Here is a 15,783-nt window from a genome sequence, read left to right as displayed (position 1 = left end):
TCCTGCAGCCTGCTAGAAATTATTACACAATGGATTTTGTGTCTTGCAGGAAGGCTGCTAAATAGTGAATAGCGAGTTTGGAAGTGGTACAACAAAAGTAATGCCCTACTTTAACAAATAGATGGCTAGATATAAATATATATTTATTCTAAACTTTATGGGTAAGAGACACCCACTGATTAATGTTACCTTCATTTTACTCTTTCTGGTGTAGTGGACTCAGTTAAAAAGCTCAGGAAATGGGAACTGTAGAGTGGAGGGTAATAATAGGCTAGAGATTCTTTCACCCATCAGCTGCCGTATCAGAGCTCACATGAAGTTGATAATGACTGGGAAAATAGTTTAATTGGGAAAATCCTTCCCTGTGAGGATGGTGAGGCCCTGGCACAGGGTGCCCAGAGAAGCTGTGGCTGCCCTTGGATCCCTGGAAGTGTCCAAGGCTAGGGTGGACAGGGCTTGGAGCAACCTGGGACAGTGGAGTCAGCACTGACAGTGGGCTCTTGGTTGAGAGCAGTCTGTCCAAGGTTATGTCGTTAATGACATTCAGTGGCTCATTAAATAAATGAAGAGCTAAGCTTTGGCTGATAAGGGTTTAATGAGTTAAAACTGTGAAATAGCCAAAAGCCTCTCTAGTGATACTGAACTGATGAGCAGCAGTGGTTTTGCTGCTCATCTTTCTTTTATGGGCTTGATTATCAAAGCTGAAGAAAAAAATAAAGGAAAGATGAAGCACCTTGAAGTTCCTCTGTTGGATTTTCCTCACCATTATTACCTCCACTGCACCCAACAGCTCTTGTAGTGACATACAAAAAGCTGTAAAAGCAGTGCAGGAGGGTCATCCATCCATCATCCATCCATCATCCATCCATCCATCCATCCATCCATCCATCCATCCATCCCTGATCCATTAATCCATCCATCCATCATCCATCCATCATCCTTCATCCATCCATCCATCCATCCATCCATGCATCCATCCATTAATCCATTAATCCATCCATCATCCATCCATCCATCCATCCATCCATCCATCCATCCATCCATCCATCCATCATCCATCCATCCATCCATCCCTGATCCATTAATCCATCCATCATCCATCCATCCATCCATCCATCCATCCATCCATCCATCTCTGATCCATTAATCCATCCATCCATCATCCCTCCATCCATCCATCCATCCATCCATCCATCCATCCATCCATCCATCCCTCATCCATCCATCCATCCATCCATCCATCCATCCATCCATCCTCCATCCATCCATCCATCCATCCATCCATCCATCCATCCATCATCCACCCATCTCTCCTCACTTCTCACCTGGAGGGATAACCCCAAGAAGAACTTTAATCCAAGGTGTTGCAGGACCTCTTCCCCCTGTCACAGGCTGTCTTTTGCGCTGTGCCAACACGTTTGTGTCTGCTGAGCAACCTGATAAGCAGGAAGACAAAGAAATTTCACTGTAAGACAAGGCCTGGCCAGGAAATAGAAACTTTTTTCTGTGGAAACCTGCCTGTAGTAAAATTTTCATTCACCACTTCCTGTCTCTTCCTAACTATTCTTCATCTTTTGTCAGCCTGGAGTTCTTGTGCAAAGTGTGAGAAGCCTTCCTCGTTTTTTCAGCCACCGAGAGTCTCCTAATTAAAAAACAAAAGAAAAAAAAAATGCAGAAGTGACAGCATTATTTTTGAAGACAGCTTTTCCTTCACTATGTTGCAGGACAGACACTAGAAGCAACACAGATTCACTATTTCAAAACAATCTGAAATAGGCTCAGATCAAAAAGAAATCAATGTCTCCATGACTGTGATTTCAGAATTGAAATATTTTATGGAGGAAAAAAAAATCCCAATTAGAAGACATTATAATTTGTCATTAATTAATGGTTTAAAACATATATAAAGATTTAAGGAGACATTATCCTGGTGGCTGTATCATCCTAAGAAAAGGTCAAACCTTAATAGTTCAACAATCAGGACTGATTTTCTTTTTAAGTTTGGAAGGCAAAGCACCATTTGTCCTTCTGAGGAGTATATTGAGGTATTGATACGCAGGCCTCAGATGCCATGATGCCCACCCCCTGCCTTTTTTTTTTTTTTTTTTTCAGTGTTTCATGTACTATCTTTAGGCTTTCTCAAAATCAGCTGCTTGATTTACCCATCCTTCTTGGGAATTTATGATTCATATCTTCCCTTCTTTTCCCTCCCCTCTCTTCTGCCAGACCTTTCCAACTCCCAACTGCTGTTCTATCTTCTATATTAAGCACCCCAGGCTCTGATGTACTTGACAGTGCCCTGTACTTTAAACACACACACAAAAGCACTCTGGTGATCTGAGATATCTTCCAGTGTGACACACATACACCAGCCTCACACTCCAGACCTTTCATGATCTTAATTAATACCTCATATTTAAATTTTTATATTTTAAAAACCGCTTTATTCTATTATTTTTAAAAGGGATGGGGGAAAAAAAGAACATTGACAGTTATATAATGTGCATTATTTACTTAATAGCTGTTCTGGTCTATTGGGTAAATATATAGCCAGGCAGTTTTTAAAAACACGTATTACAGACCCAAGAGACCAGAGAGGCTCTGAAGCAGCTGTTCCAGTCTATTGGGTAAATATGTATTTAGGCAATTTTTCAAAATATGTTAAAACTCCTTCAGTGCCATTCTGGTCAATTGGTTAAATATGTATTTAGGCTTCTTTTATAAATCCTTTTATGCAGCCGATAGACTGAAGGAACTGTAACTGCTGAATATGTTTTCATAATTTTTACCTGTGGGTATCACTGGGAGTTGTTTCCTGCATTCCAGCTCCTTCCCTTGCTGTCGCAGCACTGAGGACGGGCTGGGTGTCACAGCCATCATCACCAAGAGCAAACACAAATATTCCCACACCTGGAATGACATTATTCCTTCTGATTGTCATCCCTGCCCACTCAGAGCAATGCTCTCCATCTATTTTTCCTCTCTGTCAGTGGACTGACACACTTTGCGTTGTGCTGTGCTGGTTAGGCTGATGGATATTTTTAAACCAGCCATGATTTTTCAATATTCAGAGGCACAAAATGGCATTTTGAAGCCCTGCTGTCAATTCTGGGGTTGCTTATATGAGTGAAGTTTAGCACATGCTTAAATATGAGCCAGATCAGGGCTCAACCAACAGGACTTAAATTGCTTTATGATTTAAAAAAAAATATATATATATATATATATGCCTCCAAAATCTTTTTAGGTGTTCAAGGTGGTAGGAAAATCAAATCTGATGGCTGAGCTGTAACACAAGTTTCTTAAAGTCTTAGTGTAAAGTGGCTGTGACAGATGTGAACATGCTGGGGTTTGTAGAACTTCTGCTGTATTTCAGCTGAAGATTTATATTTACATCCAGTTCTTTCAGAGTGAGCTCGGGTGAGAATTTTATACAGTGAGAGAAGGAGGAGTTGGGCTTAACTCAGTGGCTCAAGGAATCTTTTCCAGGCTTGTTTCTGTTAAACCACAGCTTTCAAGACAATTATATTTGCTCCATGGTTCCCTCTTTGCCTTCCCTCCCATTATGAAGCAGACATCTCCATTGAGCTGCTGTTGCAAATTAATCCAAATTTTATTGTTGCAAAAACAGGACTAAATAAATATCTTCTTTTATCCCCACTGCATGAACTGACAGCATAAATTCTTTCTCAGTTTTTTCCTTAATGATAAATTATTAACTCTCCACGTAGAATCGATCATGTTCAGCCTGCAATGGTCTGTTCATCCACAGAATGTCTTCATTTTCCTGTGCTGATCATTATTTCAGGAAGAAAATTTTCATTATTTCAGGAGTCCTCAGCTTTCCTTGAAATCTGAGTTACTACTGGTAGTAGTTGGCTGGACTTGACTTATGGTAAAGTAACCTCTGGTGTTTTTGCCCCACTTCTTGTTCCTTCAGGATGGGTTTTCATTTTCCTTTCCCAGCATAAATGTGATGTGTTACTCACCCATCCAGCTGTCAAAGAGATTGTTCTGTCTTGAGGATTTTCTGGTTTTCAGAAATTTTGAGATAGGTTATTACAAGTTATAATTTTCAGTTATTTTTATTATTTTTTTTATTTTTTTCTTAAACAACATTCTTAATAATAAAACCATTGTAAATATTTTCCTCAGTTGTGTTTAGAAAGCTGGGCTGGATGAGTTTGGGAGTCTTTGCCAGCCTTCATGATTCTGTGATTCTTCTGTGGAAAAGGAAAGGATGAATAGGCAGAAACCATATGGGAAAATGAGGAAAACAAGTGTATACTCACACAGGTTCAAACACAGGTGTAAGTGTATATGGAGATGGAAATGAAAATTTGGTGTATAATAAAAAAAATATGTATTCTAAACAGCCACTTGATAAACTGGAAATATTCCTGTTAAAGTCAGTGTGTACACTTTAATTCAGGCAAAGTGTAAACCTCTACAGACTGGAGTAAAATGATGTCACCATTTAAAATAAATCAACTGGTTTGCATTAATACAAGTTTAATACAAGTTTAAATCAGAGGATTTCTAAAAGAAAAACAAATGTGGAAAAATATTGATAAGAATTCTGACAGAGAATATTAATAAATGAAAATGTTGATAAGAACTCTGGATACATATGATGATTTATTGCCAAAATAAGTAACTTTATTACCCAAATTATTAGACCAGCTGTAATGCCAGGATAAAAATAACAGTGATGCTATGTCACTCACATAATTTCATAAACAATGATCAAATCCCATCAGAATAAGAAACATCTTGTCTGTCAAAGATTACGAGATGCTTTCCAGATCCACCAGTATATCCAGGCCTTTCCATTAATCAGTGCCACTGAGGCTTTTTTCTTTTGAAATCACTGAGCTGGATGCCCAGAGATGCTCTCAACAGGAACTGCTGCTGTGTAATAGACTCAAGCCTGAAATGTGATTCTATTTTTATAATACAAGGATTCCTGCTGGCTTAGGGGAGTGCTGGTGGATCCTGTGCCCACATCTGGATGTCAAGTTTATTCTGTTGGAAAGGTGAAATTTGAAATTCCATTTTTAATTATATTGCTGTTCATTGGGGTTGGCAAAGGCAAAATGTAGTGATGTTTTATTTTTTTATTCACCAACTTACTTTGTAATTATTGGTGAGGTTTTCCTTCTCACAGGAAGCTCATGCTCTGCCAGGAGAAATGTAAGTAAACTGTAGGAAGCTTCTGGAATAGCTCAGCCAAACTGCTGCACTTCTGCCCCTTTAAACTGTTCATGGTGTTCTCCTGGATAAAAAATGGAATTACACATTTCTGTGGAAAAAAAATAAAACAACATTACTAAGTTAAAGTGCTTAAAAATTAAAAAATAAATTTAAAAAGGAAAAGAATTGAATAAAACCTATTAATAAGTATTAATTATCTTTAAAATACATAAAGCATATAAAGGAGGAGGAGCCCCTGCTGCTACAGAGCAAGAAGGTTTTTGTGCTTGTGTGTGGCAGCTCTCAGATAGGGCAGGAGGATGGGTTAACCTACCATCGCCATAATTTGGTTTGGCAATTTCACTGATCATAAGGATATTCTTATTGTATCAAAATGTGTGACAGCTTTGTGATGGGCACAAATGGGGGATGAGATCAGACCCCGTTTCATTAGACTAAATGGAAATGTGATGTTTTCAACAGTCAAAAAATACTGGAGACATCATCAAAGCTATCAGTGCCCATCTCTCTGCAATCTCTGCTATGATCATTTTGTTCTCTTACCATTGATCTACTACAAAACTGAAAATTAATTTAAAGGAGGAAAGATCTTCAAATATTTATATCTGAATATTTGTGTGGGCAAAATGCAGGCTAAGATAAGAGCCTGTTACACTCACCCAGATGAAAACTAAACCCAGATCACTGGCCAAAGCTCTTAAAGAGTAAAAAAGAAGACTTTGCACTGTCTGCAGTGTACATGAGGGTCAGCCCAGGTCTTGAGTTCTCCTTCCAGACCTGTGTCCACCTATGTTCTTTTCCCTGCTTCAAAACTTCTTTCCTCTCTCACCAGGAAAGTTTACACATGCAACCTTTGATTTGTGAAGGTGTCACTTGGCCAAAGCAACCAGAGCCCAGATGGGAAAGAGAAAAATGGCTGAGGTGGAGGTGCAGGTGAATACACAGGGGTTCAGAGGAGATAGAGCACGTTGGGCAGCTCATTTGTCAGCTGAGCAGCAGCCCAGCCTTTCCTAGCAGACATTTACTTTGTTCCATGTGATATTAAGTAAATGTGATAATGTAAAACTGATAAAAGGAGCTGATCTATTGAAACTGGCTGGACTTGAGCCACTTCTGTACTCTGTCACCACCTGCAAGAGGAAAAAAATGGTCCTGCAAAATACCTGAGTGTGCCATTCTTGCTGTACTGGCTTTCCACTCAAAAGCACACACCAGTCTTCCTTGCCTTTGAAATATGAGTCTTTCTTTCCTTAATCTGCTCTGGACACCACTCACACCCTGAAGTGGATATTCTCTGTTACCATTCAGAGCTTTACTGTGTTTCTCTGGCCTCTGCAGTGCAGCAGTGGGAGCAGAGATTCCTCCTCAAGATTTCTCTGCCTGGGGAGAAGAAAAAGGTCCTTCTCAGTAATGAATAACGTGCACACCCACCATCAGCACTGTCACTGCCTCAAGAGGAGATCAACACGGAAGAGTCCACTGGATATGGCACAGTGCAGATCCACCTCAACCAGTGGGTGTAATTCCAAAGGGGACTAAGAAAAGAAAACCTTCCTAGTGCCAAAAAATGCTCTCCCACTCCTGTCTGTGGCACAGATGGATGGATGGACTGAGCTCAGCACATCTGAGCACAAGGTTTCTGCCTGCAGGAGCTGGCGAGCCCCAGGCTGGGGTCACAACTCAACACTTCTCTGTCGGGGAGCAGAGACTCCATTCAGCTCTGTGGGATGCTCTTATGCACGTCCAAAAGCATAGATGTGGTTCTGGCAGGACTTTTCTCTTTCTAATTTTAGTAAAATATTTACAAGAGAGGTACTTCCTCACAGTACATCAGGCATTACTCACTGATAAGACAGAACATAAATTCTGGGCTTTAATATTACATCATATTATTCCAAAAACCATCTTAACATGCAACGATACCTTATAATATTGCATTTTAAAACCCCCCAACTTTTAGAACTGTTAGAGAGCATATGTTTATGGGAAATGTAAAATCAGACTCCTGATGTTGAGCCTAAAATTAGGTGACATTGTTTAAAATACCTTCAGGGTGCTTAATCTGATTTTTTTGTCCAGTCTAAGCACTTGAAAACCTGATGATAGGCATAGTTGTTTGATATATAAAACTTTAAGTATTTATGTCTCTAAAAGGCAAGTTTCCTTGCTTTTGAGAATTTTTCTCACTGGGAAGGCTTCCAAATGCCTCTCATGTAGCTTCATGGAATTTTCTCAGCTCTCATGTTTGCTCCTTCTCCACACCTCATCCCCAGTGCAGAAAGGCACATCTGTCTGTTTTCTGCCTTATCAAGCAGACATCTACATCTGCGAGGAAAACACCACTTCCTCAGCTAAAAACCTGTATCTGATTGTGGTAATAAAGCACTACTTCCTCAGTTCAAAACATTCATCAGACAGGACCAATTACTTCAAATGACTCATAGCAACAGGCAAAGCAACGCTCGTCTTCGCGGAGCCTTTGAACTTCCACCGCTTCAAAGGTGTACTAAAACGTGGTTATGAGGCGATTGTCTAAAATTGCCAAATTACCAGGTTCCGAGCTCTGACATTTGTTATTCTGAGCCATGAGACAAAGGGAAGCAGTTTGTCCACCCACTGAGAAATAGGGAGTGGAACAAAAAGATATTTCCTCTAGGTGAAGAGAGCTCTTAGCGCGGTGAATTCTTAAACGCAAAACAGAAAAATGCTCGCGCCCTAAATTAGTCGAATAATATAATGAGGTGATCAAACAATGCATGACAATAATGCAAAATGCAAACAATATGAGCCAAAGCTACTGAGGGAATTTAATGGGCTTTTAATCACATCCTGGAGGTCAGAGTGACTCAAAGTGTTATTAATGGGAATCAAAGCTTTTCACCTTTAGGTCACCAACTTGGATGTGGCACAGGTTGGTTCTGACTGAGCGTCATTTCCATCTGGTAATTACTGGGGGGCTTGTGGTCTCAGCAGCCCCATAGGAGAGGAATTTGCAGAATCCAGCATGAGAATGTGCATCAGCTGCAGTGGGTCAAAGGGTGTCCAGCAGAAGACAGATGATTCAGGAGAAAACATAATATTATGCAATTCAAAGTTCTTCTTTCAGTAAATATTTCAGTGCTTTCTACTATTTCCAAGTAGTATTAAATAAAGTTCTGAAGTTATTGTCTAAAATTGCCAAATTAATTGTTTCTAAGAAATCTGTTTCCAGTTTCCCTATGTCTCTGATGGTCATGGCTCTCTCCTGACAAGCACCATGCCCAACAAGACGCTACAGTCTAATTGGTTAATAGTTAATTTTGGGTGGGCTGATCCAGTCTCTCTAACTGTCATTGTAATTAAATTTACTTGGAAATATTAAGTTAAAGAAGAACCCTATACTGAGCATCATAAAGTATATTATTGTTACCTATTGGCCCAAAGTTATTTATGTATTCATGATGCAACAGTTATTTTATCAGAAATCTTCTAATATTAAGACCAGGCTTAAATAAATATAGCTCTAATTCAGGAATTTATTTCTATTTGTTCCATTTTCATATGGAAACATTCAGTTTTAGTTTTTTTCATTTTGTTGATTTTTTTACCTGTTTTCTAAACAATGAAGGTGATCAAGCACATATTTGGAGGAGGGCACATGACAAGTGACAAGGATTATTGGGTTTTATTGCCAAGAAAGCTCACTGTCAAAATTCAATGATGGGACTGGCCAGAACATACACAAAACTATCTATCCCTATTTGGTATAACTGTTCAACCATCTTTTCTTGCAAATATCTATATGTAAGCAAGAAAATTAAGGTTCTATTAATGTTTGTCAATAAAACTGCTGTTTGTCTACAAGTTTTGCCAGAAATATATTAATGCAACTATTCAAACAGAGAAATGCAACAACAGAGAGGCAGAGAAAATACATTTCAAAATCCCAGTTGTCTCAGTGGAGGTCTTTTCAGGGCTAGAAGTCACTTCTGGCTTTGGTAGGAAGCCTACAGGCACTTCTTTTTATGAGTAAGTTACATCTGTTCAGGCACTGCACTTTCCTAACACCATACTTTTGTTTTTTAGACTGAGGAGCCTTCCAGTCTAGCAGCTCAGATGCTTGCATCCGTCTGTACCCTTTTGGGTAAATACCTGTCACTCTCTGCTCCACACGGAGACTCAGATTGTCCCACTGACACGCTGCTGGCTCTCCTCTGGCACACAGGACAGTGCCACCAGCCCAAGACTTTCCACGTCACTCCAGGTAAGGAAACACAATCTGTCCCTGACAGTTTCAGCCTTTTCTTGTTTATTAAACTCAAAGGATCTCCGAAAGTGTTTGATGGAGCAAAGAAACGTGGATTGTCTGGTAGGTCACCCACTGGTTTCTGTACCTGTATCTTTGCTGGGCAGATTTGGGGGTGTCTGTCAGCAGAAAGAGCCACACCTGGCTTTGTAACCCTCTCTGATGAATGTTTTGCACACAAGGCACCTATTTTCTGTGTTTATCACAATTCTTCCTACTGAGCACTAATCCCTTTGCTCTCTTTTAACCAGTCAAAGAACAAGCATTTCTGTGCAAAACTAGAGTGTCAGGTTAGCCCTGTGTCAACAGAAATGCACTGATATCTCCAGGAATATGCATGTTAAAAAGAAGTTATTCCTAAGACACCATTGGTCACTCATCTGGAAGGACCAAGAAAACTTAGTCAAGGTCTGTGTCAGAGGTTTTAAACTGACACTGCAATCTAGACTAAGGTTAGCTCATTTTTCCTCTGCACCATTCTCTATGTCAAGGGTCAACCTGTATTCTCCTGTTCTCCCAGAGCACCACAAATCCACACTCATAGTCTTCATTGGTGACACCCTCACTACTCCAAAAAAAAGTTTGAAATCCATTTTCCCTTAAAAATTAGCTACTAACATTACCATTATTCTTAAATACTGTTGTCTCTCAGTTAAAGGGTCACCAGAGTGGAAAAGATGATAAGCTCATAAATAGCCCATAAACTGCCTTTCATCTCAGGACAGTGAATGAGGAGAACCAGAGCACAAACAGCTTTGGAGGAGCGATGTATGTTCTCCCTGCTCGGATACAACTCTGAACGATGTTTCCTGTCAGGCACCCAGGAGCTGGATTTACGAGCACGTCAGCGCCTGCATTTCAGCTGAGGATGCCCAGATGGGGAAACCCTCTCACCAGCACCATGAAATACCCATCTGCTGTGTATTAATATTCCCCAGGGAATGATTGTTTCCTGCTGCCTGGGTTGGTGTTGGGAGGCTGGGATGGAGGAGCACAAACCAGAGTGGCTCTGGAGTGAGGATGAGGTCCAGCCACCATGGGACAGTGTCAATTTAAAGGGTGTTCTTTAAAAGCTCTAAGACAGTCCACTCTCAGCAGAAAGAATATTGAAAAGTGAAATGTTCCCTATGCATCCATTTGATCAAGTAATACATTTATAGCACTATTATTACATCAAGAGAAACAGTTAACTGAGACATGGCATATAACTGTTAAAAATTACACACCATCAAACATCAGTCAGGGACACTGAAAGGAAGAGCTGACGCTTATAAATAAAAAATGATGTAGAAATTAAACAAACAACCCATGGAGACTTCCAGGTTTTTTTCTTCCCCCCCCCCCCCCCCCCCGTTTCTTATGTAAAACCACACAATAAATGGTCTTTGAGTTGCAGAGGTTTAATCTATGTGAAGAAAGGGAATTAGAGGCTGATTCAGGAGTTTTTTTTTTTTCCTTTCCTTTCCTGGAGGCCTCTTTTTTATTTTCTTTCCAGGTATTGATCGTGAAAGTGATATCACACCAGAAGGTGCATTGATATGGTGTTGAGTAACAGAAAACTGCAAAGACTCCTTACAGTATAATCAAAGCTTCTGTCCGAGCCCCCCACTCTGATGAAATCCAATCAATAGGGACGATTAAATGACACATACAGAGCCATCAATATTAAATACAATCCATTTCCTGTACAAGAGCAGTGCAATGTAAAGTGGACAAGATAAAACTTGAATAGGCAGGTTATTTACGATGCGTGTACAGTATTTAAGCAGTGATGAAAGTTGGGAGCACACATGATTTGCATATTAATCAAAAAAGCAAGTAAGCTTTTCGATGCACATAAAATAGAGTTTGGTGGGCTTGCAGTGTTTCCAAACAATATATGTTTTAATGTTATTTTTGGAGGGGCAATGTCAGAGAGGAGTCAACTCCAAACTAAAAAACTGTAGATTCTACCAGCTGTGATTTTAACGAGCCATTGGATTCTTACAGTGTTTTTTCAGTATTCCACACCATTTCCCTGTTTCAGCAGAAGAAAGGGTTTGAGGTAATTCATTGCAACTTTAGTCTGAGTTTTACCTCCAGAGGTGAGGAAAAGACCACCTAGAAGTATCACATTTTCCCACCATGAGCAAAAATGCAATATTGGAAGGCACCTTAAGGACCACCATGTTCCACCTCCTGCCATGGGCAGGGACACCTTCTGCTGGACCAGGTGGCTCCAAAGACCATCCATCCTGGGCTTGGACACTTCCAGGGATGGGGCAGACACAGATTTTTGGATCTCCCAGTGGCTGTTAGGGTTGCCAAAGGGCTCATCAAAGGAAGGTTTTCCTGTGTGGAATTCCCTCACTAGCCTTGGAGCCATTCTGTAGTGCTGTCCCTGGGCTAGGGGGAGTCCACCAGCTGATATAAATGGGTTTTGGTAAACTCCCTGCTCTTCTCTGCTGTGCCAGCCAAAATACTTCCACCAGTTTTTAGAGTCCATGTATTGCAAACACTGAAAACCACCTCTAATAAACCTGGTTTCCTTCTCACACATTTCTTCACACCACAGCTTCACAACATGAAGGTGGGGAAATGGCAAAATAAGGGATCTACTCTCAAAAGCAACAAATTGATAAAAATACAGAAATAGATTAAAAATATGGATCTCCAGCAAATCAGGCCCTGAATCAGTCTGTCTTTTGTTCTAGAAACGTAAGAGCAAGCATGAATGAATTCACCTCAGAGGGAAAGAGACAAAAGGAGCAGCAGATTGGTAGAAAGGTATCACTATGCTACCCCTGAGCACACTGTTCTTTGCTTTTCACACATGAATCCTCATCATATTGATTGATAAATATTTTCTCCCTTTTTTAATGTCAATTCATTCTTTTTCGGCATTAAACATTCACAGTATCTTTGAAGTGAACAGATAAAATTCCTTATCATCAAAACTTGCGCTGGTTTTAGTGGAAACCTAGAAGGACCGTTGACAAGTTTCAAGTTAATCATGTATTTATGTCCTTTGTTATACTGGGCCATAACTGGGTTTGGTATCTTCAGGATGAAAACCCTTCATCTTAACACAATTTTCAAGGATTTTTTTAAAAAAACTCCTCAATAAAAGTTTTATAGAGAAAGTGAGCCTGAAAAATGTTCTTGGAGATGACACTACTCTCTGCCAGGACACTTTCACAAATACTGTGGGGACAGCAGGTTGTTTGCCAATGAAAAGCTACTTTCTCTTGACAAAATTGAAAATTGATGACAAAGTGATTGGGTATTTCTCAAAATGCTGTCAAATGTAATGACATTGGGTGTGTTCCAATTAGTTTTGTAGGCTTTCGAGATGCAGCTCTCTCTCCTTGCCTTCTGTGTAAAAAACTTTGTGGCGTGAGTCTGGTCTGCTGAAGGACAGCTAGAGCTGCTACAGCTCCCAGAATTTGCTAGGGAATAAGACTGCACTGACACATCTAGTCTGGACTAAATAATCAACTTTCACTTTGCAAAACTCAAGCTTTCTGGTCCGGTTTGGTGCGGCGTTGTTCGCACACAGCACAGGTCCGTGGGGCATGTTGCCGCTAAGAGTAGGGGGAATTTGCTGATACAATAACTCGTTATATTTGGCCAGTAATTAACCACACTCCTATAAAATCATAAAATCAGAGGGGCCATGAGGTGCCTAGGATGTGGTGAGGACCCCACCAGGAAGAGAAGAGGGGAGAAGGAAGCCAAAAGCTCCAGCAACGTCAACATGTGTCCCCTTTAGGCTGTGGGAGCTGAAAACCAGGATCTCCCTCTCTCCCTCCTATCTGAAACACAAATAACATAAAGCTGGGATAGGATTGATATGGAATGCTACATAAAATGTTTGCTTATAATTATTTCTAGCACCCTTTTGAAGCTTAGGGATAAAACATTTCTAATTATTCATCAGGCCGTTGGAACTCATAGGCCTCTGTAATAGGGATTTAGCAGAACAACAAATAACATACAGGGATCCAGATGAAAGGAGTGAATTTGAAGGGATTATTACCATAAAAAAAGCAAATGACTATTTGATGGAGTTACAACAATACAGAGAGTCAGACAGGGATAGAGAAATAATGCTAATTGATAAATACATAGCTGCTTAAGCTTTAATTTGAGCTCTGGAAGAGTTGTAAAACAAGTGATACCTGTAATTTCCTTTTTTAAAAAGATCCCTCTGTTTGAAATGCATATAGAAGGAAAAGCCCTCAAATGCAGCTTTTCTGCCCCCCTCCTCCCATTTTCACCATATTATAGACACAAGAAGTAATTCTTTTAAAGGCAGGAACATGAAATTTTTTATGGTCTTGGCTGGCTTACAGCTGCATAAAGATTTGCTCCCCAGTTTAGGATGGGAGCCATGACATCTTCTTCAGGATCCTGTGATCTGCTCATGTAGGAGCCCCATGGGCCACAGGCAGCAATAGGCATTCAAGGAATGAAGAAGGAATTTTGTGTTCACTACCGTATACCACAAAATCACTGCCTCATCTTAATCAAAGCATTGCAAAGTAAAAAGCAAATCATAAAGAAATGGCAACAAAACACCATTAAAAACCCCCAAAGTCAGCAAAAGCAGGATTTGTTAACCATCTAAGGTACAGCCATTCCTACTGTCTCATTTTTTTCAATAGATCAGACAACCTTTAGGCAGTTTGTCTTAAATAAAGACATATAAATGGATAAGTGGAACCTAAAACACAAAATAGGATAAATATGCCATATTCAGTGCTGTTATAAGCAACATCAACATCACCACACCAGTGATTCCACACAAAGATAGTTTTTTTTTATAATTCATAAGCTGTCATGCCTAAAGGAGGGAAGGAAACAAATCTGACTTTGCAAATACATACAGGAAAAAAAAAAAAAGAAGAAAAACCTCAAAAAATCATGGATAGGAGACTTACCAGCTACTCTGCAAGCTGTGTGCTTCTTTATATCACAAATACTGGTTTAAAGGGCAAAGGTATGCAAAGCAGATGGATTGTGCCTATCTCTAAATCGGAATTTCAATGTAAGACGTTTTTCAACAGCTCAATAGAGTGGCTTAGAAGCTTTCTTCCTCTCCTTAATGAGGGGGGTAAAATGGTAAAACGTTAGCATTATAAATTGCAGCTTAGAGAAATTATATTCAGACTTTTTTTTTAAAAAAAAAAGGAAGAGAAAACCCGTATGCTCTAGATTAGCAGGGGTGGATCGTCTTGTTGAGACTTGTGCTGCCAAAGCCTATTAAAGTAATTCACATTTTATACACAGACATTACCATTTTCTCTGAACTATAACGTCCTTGGAGCATTACTCCGCAGAGACATCCAAAATCCACTTTAGATGGGGCACAAAGGCACAGTTTGAGATTTACCTGTGTGACTTGTCTCACAGGTGACAAGCATTAAGGAAGGAAATCTACACTTCTGTCAGATAAGCAGGAATTCCTGGTTCCTTAATTCACTTGAAAAGAAAGGATAATTACCTGAACTAAATTTCTGCGCCCATCTCAAATGGACTCTAGGGACAATCCTGCAGATTAATGCTCTAAGAACATAAGATTCAGAAAGAGAATGTAGGGATGTATGAAATAGGATCTCTTTTAACAACCTGGATCAAAAACTGAATCCTGAACTGAGGGGAGGGAGAAGCAGAGGAAGGGGCAAATCCAGTGCAGCATTAATGCATTCTGCTGCCTCAGCAGCATCAGATTTTGACCATAACAATCACAATGATTTTTATAGGCTCACTTTTTTTCTCCACATTCTGATGGATCTGAGAGATTTCCACGACCTGAATGCTCCAGGCAAGATCCTCAGGTGATGTAAATTGGCATTGTTTCTCTGAAATACCATCCTTCACATCCTCTGCAGCTTTTCTGCTCATCAGCAGTATCATAATCATCTGGTAACATTAATTAATTTTCCCCGTGTTTTATGCAATGCTGCCTCTGCCTCCTCCCCGCCTCAAATTGTTTTGATTTTGTTCCTTTTTTTTTTTTTTTTTTTTTTTATTGCTGTTATTGCTCCACGCCTGCTAAGTAAATCTGCGGCGTGTTACTTTAAAAATGAAATAAAGCTTGTGTTCATAGTGACAGTCAATAACACTACAGCATTATAATCAATTGCTATTTGTAGCAGCAGGACTAGCAGTGGGGGCAGATCAGTGCAAATTACTGTCACTGTGTGCTGCCGTGTGGTGCAGCCAGCCTGGATCACGGGAGACAAACGATCCCAGATCCAGTGGGAGCTCAGTCATACCTGCACAACCTCACAGCCACGCAC

General features: G+C 40.0%; 1 long non-coding RNA gene across 2 annotated transcripts; it reads right to left on the bottom strand.

The window, feature by feature from the left end:
- Positions 1 to 2,776: 2,776 nt before the first annotated feature.
- Positions 2,777 to 14,654, bottom strand: LOC116183867 (uncharacterized). Of its 2 annotated transcripts, none has more exons than XR_004148564.2 (3): positions 14,422 to 14,654; positions 5,134 to 5,302; positions 2,777 to 2,910 (listed from the first exon to the last, which is right to left on the bottom strand). It is a non-coding gene; the product is annotated as an uncharacterized LOC116183867 (long non-coding RNA). The 2 variants fall into 2 exon arrangements; XR_004148565.2 differs by lacking the exon at positions 2,777 to 2,910 and adding an exon at positions 4,114 to 4,223.
- Positions 14,655 to 15,783: the final 1,129 nt, after the last annotated feature.

This window comes from Lonchura striata, chromosome 8, assembly GCF_046129695.1.
Source record: "Lonchura striata isolate bLonStr1 chromosome 8, bLonStr1.mat, whole genome shotgun sequence".
Lineage (NCBI taxonomy): Eukaryota > Metazoa > Chordata > Aves > Passeriformes > Estrildidae > Lonchura > Lonchura striata.
Note: the sequence above shows the minus strand (reverse complement) of the source record. Positions and strands in the feature narration are given on the sequence as shown.